The following is a 10,709-nucleotide window of genomic DNA, read 5'->3' on the forward strand; positions in this document are numbered from 1 at the left end:
ATCACATGACTTTGCTCTAAGTAGTCGCCTCGAGACAGGTTGAGTGTGCCGTAAGATATTTCTTAAAGTTAACATTTTCTGTATATCTGACAGTGTAAATATTCTCTCTCAGAAGATGATCAAACTGTTATAGTTTATAAAGTCGGACTGTGACAAGATTAAACTGTCAGAATCAATGTTCATTGTTCATAGTACTGGGTACAGATGGCACACCCAACCTGTTTGGGGGTTACTACTTAAATATTAACGTGGAAGTTTAACTTCCTGAAAAACAAAGACATCTGTTTGAAATGATGATTCAACATTATTTTTCAGTCATTCTTGGAATGTTCAGACATGAGTATTTCCAAGAGCTAATGGAACTTTTTTTTACTGCACAAAGCTCCTTGTGAAATCATTTGGCTTTAAAGTTCATGGAAATCTTCAGAATCAAAAGCTAAAATGAGATAACCATCAGCTGGCCAATTAATTTCTAATGGAATACTATGACAGGAAAGAGTAATTGTTTCTTACTTGTCGTATTTTTTACATCAGCATAATGTAAAATTGTCATTTTTTTTTGCCAAATTTGTAACTGGAAAAGAAGTTTGCAAGAGAGGATGCCTAGAAATCTCAGCTGAACTTGTCCTGATTTGTAATTTCTTTTTCATATTAATGCTTCAAAAAGATAAATAATTAAGGCCTTCACATCATAACGTAAGCTAATGGGGGGGAAAAAGAAATTAAAATCAGACTTCTGGTATCTGGTCTCTGTGACAGAAATTCCCTGATGGCTACATCCAATGTTGGACTGTTATCAGAAAACAGCTGAAAGATGTTTCTACAAATAAATCAAGTAGTAGAGAGATGCGTGTTGCACTGTTGGGACACATCGGAATAAAGATTTGCATAAGCTGGACGCCTGATTTGGTCAGATTTGTTTTTGAATTTAGTGTCGTGCATGGGATGGTAGAACCTTTTTTGTTTCCTCTTATGAATACAGTGGTTCGTTGTCTAATCCGTGAAGCGGTCCTATCAGTCTCACTGAAACCTGCCCTCTGGGGTAGGCGTGCAGGTTTCTTGATGGGAGACTGGCACAGGCAGAATTAATTTCTGGTTGGAAAGGCTGCGGTTGACCTCACATCCTCCACTGAGTGAGGCCTGGGTGCCTGATTGAGGGTTTGAACGTTAGGTGGGGGATGGGTGGGGTGTTGGGGGGTGTGGTGGTCGGCTGCTGAGAGGAAATACCCTGCCCTTGTTGTAATACCCTTGCTCTCCCTTCTCCCTGCAGCCCCAATTCATGAAACTCCATGACCTAACGTGTTAAATATAACCAGGGTTTCCCTGTGCTTTTCCGACTCTGGAATCTGACTTTCTGATAGCATCTTTTGGCCTCCCCCATTGTCACTGGTGAGTGCAACAGCTTCTGGTCTTTGATCAGCTCTCAATAGGTGAGACTTCAACCTCCAAACCTCATGCCTCAACAAAATTCTACTCCGATTTCTGCAAAGTGGCAACTGGCTCCAGAGAAGTAACCTGCTCAGATTTCTTTAAGTGGTTGCTTAAGGCCGTGAATGAGCTTGCTGAGTGGAGAGGTTTGGGTTTTAGTTTTGAGGTCAGAACCACAGCACCGAGAAGATGGTGGTGATGTAGCAGGGAGCAAACTGCAGCAGCAATGAGGAGCGAAGACTGTAAGATGGTCCACGCAGTCTTGGCAGCAGCAATAATTCAGAATTGTTAGCCACAACAAATTGCCAAAGTACACAAGATTTGGATCAGGCAGAATTAAAACCAGAAAATTCTGATTTGGGTTTTCCAACATGCTTAGTATCCAAAAAATGAAATGACAGGCTCACATTTTGAAGTGCAGATGTTTTATTTATGGGCCACTCTTCCTCATCTCTCTACTGGCCTAGTGTTTATTTTTCATTTATGCCTGTGGGGTTTAGGAGGTTCCTCTTTTTTGCATTTAAAGACATGACATAAATAGTTGCTTTTATCACTGTTAACACTGACTAGATGTATGGCTGTCTTTTCCCTTTTGGGGTGGTTTATGGATATATTAACTAAGGAGGGCCATCTCCTGTCAAACAACATTAGGCGAAAGAATTGATATTAATTATCAAGTCCTGATTTAGAAAGACAAGAGCCTCGATGGAAATGGAATATAAAACAGTGCACTTTGACAATTCTCATGATGTTAACATTCTAATTATCTCCAGCATAAGATTTTGGTTCAGAAATTTGGGGTATTTGTAATTCCTGAGAAGCTAACGTTAATTTTACGTGACATATAAGATAACACTGAAAAATCTTAACTCTAAAATGGCTTGACTTCCCTGTACATAGGGACAGTCAACACAAGTTGTTGCTTTTGTCCTGAAAATTGGTCACATTGGTTGAGTGGAGCAAGCTGTAGGGGGAATGGTTTGGCTGTTGGACACGAGATGCAGAATTTTAGTTCCAAGGATGGAACCCCAATCTCATGATGACTCCAACCCTGCACCGTGTGGAAATGTGTGCACTGCTTGATTATCCAGAATGTCACTTGCTCTGTCCAGTTAATGGTAACAGATGTGGGAAGTGAGCAGGACCAAGTAAGAACAGGCCTGATGTTTAAATGGAAGGATGTAATTCATCCACAATATGGGAGCCCAAAGTCGGCCCTCCAGCTTTTGCAGTTGGTAGATTTCAATGGGCAGTTGTCCATATAATGTAGTGTTTGAAAGCAGAAAGCTGTCTGAGGCTTGGTTTTTTTTTTCGTTCTAGATCAAGCAATGATGCAAGGCCTGGCAGATGATGTAAGCTCTTCCCAAGAATTTTGCTCAACACATGTTTATTCTCAAATCCTGTTGTGCACAATTTTTTGAGTGCATCATTGTCTACTAATTAACTACCTTCTACGCAATCCCATTTATTTACGAATTTGTGAATTGAAATTTGATCTTGAGTGAAGATGAGCTTCTTTCTGACAAGTGTGCTGATTTATGAACCAAATCCAATTGTTCATTTTTCAATCAGATGTTTTAATTAAATATGACATCAAAAAACTTACTTTAAAGCTTTCTGGATGAATTTGTTGTCAAACGCTAATTGTATTAAATTGAACATTGTATTGTGTAGATCTGGATAATTCATGCCTGAAATATGTGATTTACTTCATCAATTTGTATTCAAATAATTAGTTTATAGATCTCAATTAAATTACTGCGTATTTATTTCCAATATGCCTATCTACAATCCCCTTGTTTATTTTTAACTAGAAATTAGTATAAGATACTTGTTGCCGCTGATGTTGGAAAGTAACAAAATCGCATAGGTTTTCTTAATTAGCAGAATAATGTAGCTTTTTTTGAGTAGCAAAGATTTGTTTTCCTATGTGCAATTTGCATGACTGAACAAACAATAACATATTAAAATCCAGCAAGGCCCGGATGGAAATCTTTTGGCTGTAAGTGTCCTGTACAGGACTTCTCATTGAAATACATAGGATTCTAAAGGGACTGCAGGCTAAATACAGAGAGGATGTTTCCACTGAGAGAGACGAGGCCCAGAGGGCATAGCCTTAGAATAAAGGGGCACTGATTTAAGACTGAGGTAAGGAGAAATTTCTTGAAGGTTGAGAATCTTTGGAACTCCTTGCCACAGAGCGCTGAGGGGACAGAGTCCTAGTATATATTTTAAGGGTTGGGAATCAAAGGGAAAAGGCAACAGAGTGGATGAGGAATATTGAATCAGCCATGATTCTCTTGAATGATGGTGCAGGCTTGAGGGACCAAATGGTTAACTCCTGTTCCTATTTCTTCTGGCCTTGTGTTTGTGCTGAGCCAGAAAAACAATCCCGTATGAAAACAACCAGTTGTTCACAGAGCCCGTAAGATGTGGGATATGTTCATGTGATGGTGGTGCAGAGGACTCTCCACTTTGGTCATCACCAGACAGGTGCAAGAAAAATGTCAAAAACAACACCAGGAACTCTTGCTTGCATTGACGTGACCGAAGCACTTCACTCAGTAACTCATGAGGATCTGTGGAGTGTGCTGCAACATTCTGGATGTCCAAGAAACTTTCCCACGATGCTCTGACAGCAATTATCTTGAGATCAGAAATACACTCCTTCAAAGTCTGGATTTGGGGCAAGCAAAGCTATGTGTTAGCTTCCATGATATTTGCAATCTCCCTGATGGCGGCAGTTCACGTCATCAAAGATGAACTTCCCCCGTTTGAGTATTAAATGCTGCCAAGATGGAAAGCACTTCAAACTCCGTTATTTCTGTGACAAATCCTTTATGACAAACTGAGTTGGTGGCAATAGATATATGTATGATCTATAGACTACAGTGTTGTTACACACCCTGCACCAGATTTGCAAGACTGCCACCAGATCAGAGATGTCAGTTCATGCTTCTGATAAGTAAAGCAGTGAGTATTTGACAACAATGTCAAAAATAGTCTTAGTGCACTGAGCAATTGTCATAACCACACTCTGGCAAGGAGACCTGGTCTGTGTATCAACGTCAAATAAGTATTCCAGAGAAATTCCATCAGCAAGTTCTCTGTCATAGCCATAGCATTAAGGGGGAGAAGGATCTCTCAAATGTTATTGTCCTCCATTTGAAGCTCGCTCCATAAGCCCTCGGACAAAACTTGTGCAAAGTCAAATCTGATGGACAGACCACTGTTTCTGCTTGACGGAAAATGTGTCTCCTCGTCAGGTCCTAGTTTTCTTAAACAGCCAGTGTTCCAGGGCACAACAGTCTGAAGTTCCCCTAGAAGCATGGCAACATGGATACAAATAACCAGCAAGAGTAGGCTACTAATTGCACCAAATGGTTACAACATGCTCATTAAGCTAGATCACTCTTAGACACCCAACACCTTTTATCGATGAGGCCGAGAAATAAAGAAAAGGAAACAAATCCTGCATCCAGAGATCTGTCGGTCAAGAATCAGCTTGTTCAGCCATTTGTGAACCGATGGCAGAAACTCACATCTTCTGAGTAGATATTACCCTTGAGTTGAGAGACAGTTGATGATTGGTGTACTAGTAAATGAGGGAATTGAAGAAAACAGGCAACTTTTTCTTTGATTTCCAAATGTCAATCTGTTAGTTGACCAGATAACAGTTTAAACATTCTGGTAGCATTAACACTTATTGAGCAGAAAAAGAGGCACTGAGAGGATACTTATTTGACTACTTGAACTGATGATCTTTACTCACAGAAGAACCGGGGCCATCGAAATGTGGGAACACCACCAACTGAAAGTTCTCGCCCAAGCCTCTCACCAACCCATGACCTTATATATATCATCGTTCCTTCACTGTTACTGAGTCAAAATCCTTAATCCCCCTTTTTAATTGCACTGTGGGTATCGCTTCACCTCAGAATTGCAGTGGTTCAAGAAGGCAGTTCATCACCCCATTCCCAAAAACAATTTAGGGTGGATAATAAGTGCTGGCCTGGCTAGCAATGTCCCATCTTCTGAATGAATAAAAGAAAAAAAATCCTATGGAGTCTATTTTTCACGGAAATATGTCACTTTTCTCTCCTGTTAGAACGTGTCCAAAACTTCCCATGCGACTACACTGGTAAGTCTCCATAATGGAAAGAATTGTCATCCAAATGATCTGAATATCACACAGGCTATTTGTCATTCAAATGTTTGGAAATATTTGTCAATGGAACAAGAAGGAACTTCACGTATAGGCTTCTTCTAGCCTAAAAAAACCCCTCCAGTTGGTAGAGGAGTTTGTTTTGATTTTTCTCTAAGCCACATTGCTGAATGTATGAACAGGATGCTGATTGCAACTTATCCAAAGGCCTGTTTGAGATCCATGTATGTACTGAGCAAAAATGACTGTGCACTTTTTATGAATTGTGTGCTCTCTCTCTTTCATGCCAGTCCAATTTGACTTTGTACGTGAACAGTGAGCAATAAAGCAATAAAATTCATGGTTGTGGAGTGGTTAAAAAAAAATTGCTTTTGGTGGCTGCTGCATTTCAATTGAAGAAAATGGTACCAAGTGGAGACTGGTATTCCACTTCTGTAAGGTTGAAAGGCTGCTACCACAAATAGTAGCATTGATAAAGCACCTTGAATCTAATAAATACAAATACATATCTCTGAGCCATGTGTGCACCTCTCCTAAGCAGGATCTGAACCAACATCTGACATGATCTTGGGAGGGTTTTCACTCTGTCTCTTCAGGCAGAAAATTTGGATGAGTGTGGGTGTGGGGAAAGCAGAAGCAGAGAAAAATATAGTAAAAGGACACAAGAATTAAATATTGAATGCTTTGACAGTGATGGAAACATAGCTAAAAATTGCATCTGCAATTTAGAGAAGGATTACACTTAAGCAAGTTGGCTATTAGTGTCTTTCAATCTTCAGGTGCTCTCTAGCCAATAGAGTACTTGATCATTGTATTTTTTTTCATTATTCATTAATGGGAGGACGACATCACTGGCTAGGCAGCATTTATTGTCCCTAAATGCCCAGAGAGCAGTTCAGAGTCAACCACATTGTGGGTCTGGAGTCGCATGTAGGCCACACCAGGTAAGGATGGCAGTTTCCTTCCCTGAAGGACATTAGTGAAACAGATGGGTTTTTCACCGACAATTGGCAATGGATTTATAGTCATCAGTAGATTCTTAATTCCAGATTTTTTCTTATTGAATTCAAATGCCACCATCTGCTGTGGCGGGATTTGAACCCAGGTCCCCAGAATGTTATCCAGGTCTCTGGATTAGCAGTCCAGCGATAATACCACTAGGCCATTGTCTATCCATAGAGAGGCGATGTGACAGGCAGCTTACACATATGGTGGTAAGATCTCTAACCTTGTGTTATGGCTGTGACTCCTGCCAGCTGTTGTAATAAGTTGTTGAAGACAGTAGGATATTTCACTTGGGAGGCAGAAATACAAGGTAAGCATTCACTCGCTTTATAGAGGGGCCAGTTCAAGTAACAGGTGACAGGTCCTGGTTAACTGGTGAAGGTGGATGACTGAATTAATTGCAATTAAAGCAGAATCCCCCCCACCTTTTTTCTAACGTGGCAATGCAAAAGGCAGCAGTTTGTGGCCAAGGTTGTTTTTTTTTGGCTCAATTCAGCTTTGATCTAGAACATTGTGAATGAGTGGATGTGCCCAGAGTACTTGGGCTTATCCAAATGTTGCAGTCTGTGGAAAAACAATTTGTTACAATTTGCTGCAGTGCTTCCCATGTTATGTTCTGCTGTGACTTTAACACTTCAAAATTAGTGCAAGTACAGAGGTCTGCTAAAAAGCACCATTGCAGTAATGCAGAGCATATATTTTTATGGTTTGCATGTTATGGATCAACATTGATACCTAATACAAATATGAAAATCTGCATTTTAAAATGAGTAAAAATGTTTCTTTCTTTGACCTCTTAGTTTTTAACCACGCTATCTGCCAGTGACATGATTCACAGAAGCATCCACTGCACAGTAACTAGATCCAGCTCCCCTTCACCAATTCACGCACACAGTAACCAGCCCGTCCCTCCCCTTCTCTGATTTTCTCTCTCTCTCACCTCTCCTTCTGAGACCAATCAGATCCTCCTCCATGTGCCCTGCCCCAATGAAAGGGGGTCAACAGGTAGGGAACCTGTCAAAACAGACCAGAGCAGTATTATGGCAAAGTTTGAAGCCTTCCCAGCTCAGCCACACAGCCTCCTGACAACTTGCTGCTGAAACTGATAGATTCTGCTGCACACACAGTGCCTCTGCCTGCCCCAAATCAATGCACAAACATCTTGGTTGCACTTGCACCAAGTGTCAAATGTATTATTTTTGGGATTGAAGAGTGCATTGGACTCTGGCTGTCCTGCTATAGAGTGTCTCTTTGCACCCCCCCCCCCCCCCCCCCAACTTTGCCCTGCCCCAGTAGCAGCTGCCAGTTAAGTGTAAGGTGGTCAGTGGTGACCCCCCCCTCCCCCCCCCATATTGATAGCACTGGATTCTATGATAATTGCTGGGCATTTCTGGACCAGAAATGTCATTTGGCACAATCGGTCCTATGCGGTTGACCAGACAGCTATAAACTTGCAACATCTTTAGGTTTACTTGGAAATGTGAGAAGAGTATCGCACAGGCGTTAGACAACATTAGCAGTGGCATATTTAAGTTTATACGTAATTAAACGTGTGTGTTCCTCAAGTGTTCTTCTGTCGACTGAAGTTGTATCTTTTTGTTTCCCTCAGAAAATCAGGTGGTTTCTAAATGCAATTAAAGGAAAAGCTGCAGTCCCTCTGTTTGAGATGCTTTAATCCTCTGTCTTTCAAACCATTGTGCCAGCTTAAATGCATCTCCACGTTGAGTATTTCCAAAGTGAAAAGATAGAAAACACGCTCTGGAAGAATATTTGCAAGTACAGATATGGAGAGGAGAGTATTTGGGAGGGTGATGACTTCCTGAAAGGGAGAATTTGAGTGCATGACACACAGCTTTGGCAACATGTCTCACTTTTCAGCAATACTCAAGTTAGATACAAGTGAAGGACTGCCTGTATGTCTGAGGCAGCTTTGCCAAGGACCAGATTCAAAATATCAACACGATTTGGTTGATGAAAATTTGTTGTGATGATTTCAAATTTGGTGTTCTGTTGATGAATGCAACACAACAAGCTTCAGCAACATGTGCCTCAGTTCATCAAAGCAGTGTTGCCTTTTTTATGTTTTTATCTTAATAGATTAGTAGTTGAGTCAACAGTCGGATTTGAAAATATTTCAGCAATATCTTCTCACTTGAGCGCACTTTAACATTTCACATGATGGTTACCCTTGGAGTTCTGTGCAGGTTCATTCACTTCAAAAAGTACTTTCTATCGTGACGATGCTGTCACTTTGAAAAGTCATTTTGTCCTTTTTTTTCTTGAAGAGCAGTTATAATGCCAAGGTGCTGAACTGGCTACTCATACAAATTAGCTAAACAACTTGTGAGGCCTTGGGATTTTTCTTAAAAGTTGGAACAGTGGAAGTAACTTGTGGCCAGCTCTCTGACTCAATTTTCTGGGTTTTGTTTTATTTCTGAATAGCATTAGAAGTCTTTAGGGTCTCAAGAGTTGGAAGCTTCAGTGAATAATTCTTAGCTGTTATTTTCTCTGCCCCTTCTCGATGTTTTTTTTCATCCCAGACTGGAGAGCTACATGTAAGAATCTTTGTCCGAAGTTGCCTTCTTGCCAATGCGCTGTGTTTGTGATGTTACTATATTGCAACAGTTAATTAGGTACTGTATCTAGCATTTGGTTAAGTTTTCCAATAGTTCAGTCATTCTAGATTCCTTTCTTTGGTTTGTATTTTAACTATAATGTTTAAATAAATTGTTTCGCTTAATGGCAAGTAGTTGGACCAGTCACATTGCTTCTGGAAAATGACGCTTCACATCTGCTTTTTAAATATGAAAAAGTTGAGTTCTGGGCTGCCTTCTCAAAATATTTTGAAGGGGTTTGGTCTGGTCCAAAACAATTTTCAAATAGTTTTGCATCGAACATTTTTTTAAAAAGAAGTATTAATTCTAGGCTCCTGCTGTCATTCACTGAAAACAGCCTGGAGTGAGGTGAATACCACCAAGCTCTGATCTTTACTACGCTCTTATCAAAGACTTTGCATTCAATTATTTTAGGAAATGGTCATGAGCTAGCTGTGCTTGCTTCTGCCAATGCTCGTGAAGAGGGGATGTCACAAAAACACCAGCTTTTAACAATTCTTTGCCCTTGCACAAGATGTAAAAGAATGCCAATTTGTAAAAGTAATTTTTCAATAGGTTGTCTTGCATCACTTGTAAGATTGGATGAGAATATGTAAATATGTTTCATCAGTTAATTTCATTTAACTATTAGCACTTTGGTAAGAATCTGAATGTAAGAACTGCTGAATTGTGGTTTTCTTTCTGTGATCATGTTACTGTGTTCTTCTGTGGTGCAGAGTACTTTGTAGTGGTGAAGAGATGCATCTTGAAATGGCTATTTCCCAAATCTTGTCAGCTCTTAACAGATTTTAGTGTGATAAAGCATTTATGCCATCAACATGGGTGGGGAGAACAGTTCCACATTTATTGTTCAAAGTGTGCTTAGACATTAGACAGAGTGTGGAACTATCTGTACACGAACACAACTGCCACGTCATAAGAGAAGTGCCTGTATTTGTCATAATAGTCCTTTGCTTACATTCAATATTTTTAGGAAGAGCTTGTGTTAATTGGACTCGGTGTTAACCTTGACTACTTGTGGAAACAGCCTTCTGATAATGTTTCACACACCTCCTTGAACAAAACTGAATTAACTGGAATGGGCAGATATTGTCTGCGTAAACAAAGAAATAGAGTATAAAGAAGATATCGTGGCACACATATTTGTGCTAATTGTGGGAGTTCTGTTTTCTAAGAACCACCTTGTTGATAAGTCAAGTGTCTGCCCTGCGCTAGCCATATAATTCTGTGGAAACAATTATGGAAGATGGTCATCAATTGGCATTGTATATTAATAGGAGTTAAAAGGCATGTTGAAAGACATGTCTCAGCTTCTACTCGTCAAGATAGATGCAAGAATGCCAAATTTAAAATGGACCAGAATTTATTCTGCGTGTGACATGGTGCTGATTGGTTGACAGACTAACTCTGATCAAATGAAGAACGCATTAGGGAACCTTTGCCAAGCTTTTTGTTTAACTTTTCAAATTAAAGTCAGTGTTCCTTTTTGTTGCAGA

At 40.1% G+C, this 10,709-nt stretch overlaps 1 long non-coding RNA gene across 1 annotated transcript in view; it reads left to right on the plus strand.

Annotated features, from left to right (window-relative positions):
* Positions 1–3,036, plus strand: part of LOC125483667 — an 8,397-nt gene extending 5,361 nt beyond the window's left edge. Inside the window, exon 2 of the long non-coding RNA XR_007262612.1 lies at positions 2,749–3,036. This is a non-coding gene — a long non-coding RNA (uncharacterized LOC125483667). The remainder of the gene's footprint in view (positions 1–2,748) is intronic.
* Positions 3,037–10,709: the final 7,673 nt, after the last annotated feature.

The sequence above is a fragment of the Rhincodon typus genome, chromosome 8 (genome assembly GCF_021869965.1).
Source record: "Rhincodon typus isolate 14 chromosome 8, sRhiTyp1.1, whole genome shotgun sequence".
Taxonomy (NCBI): domain Eukaryota; kingdom Metazoa; phylum Chordata; class Chondrichthyes; order Orectolobiformes; family Rhincodontidae; genus Rhincodon; species Rhincodon typus.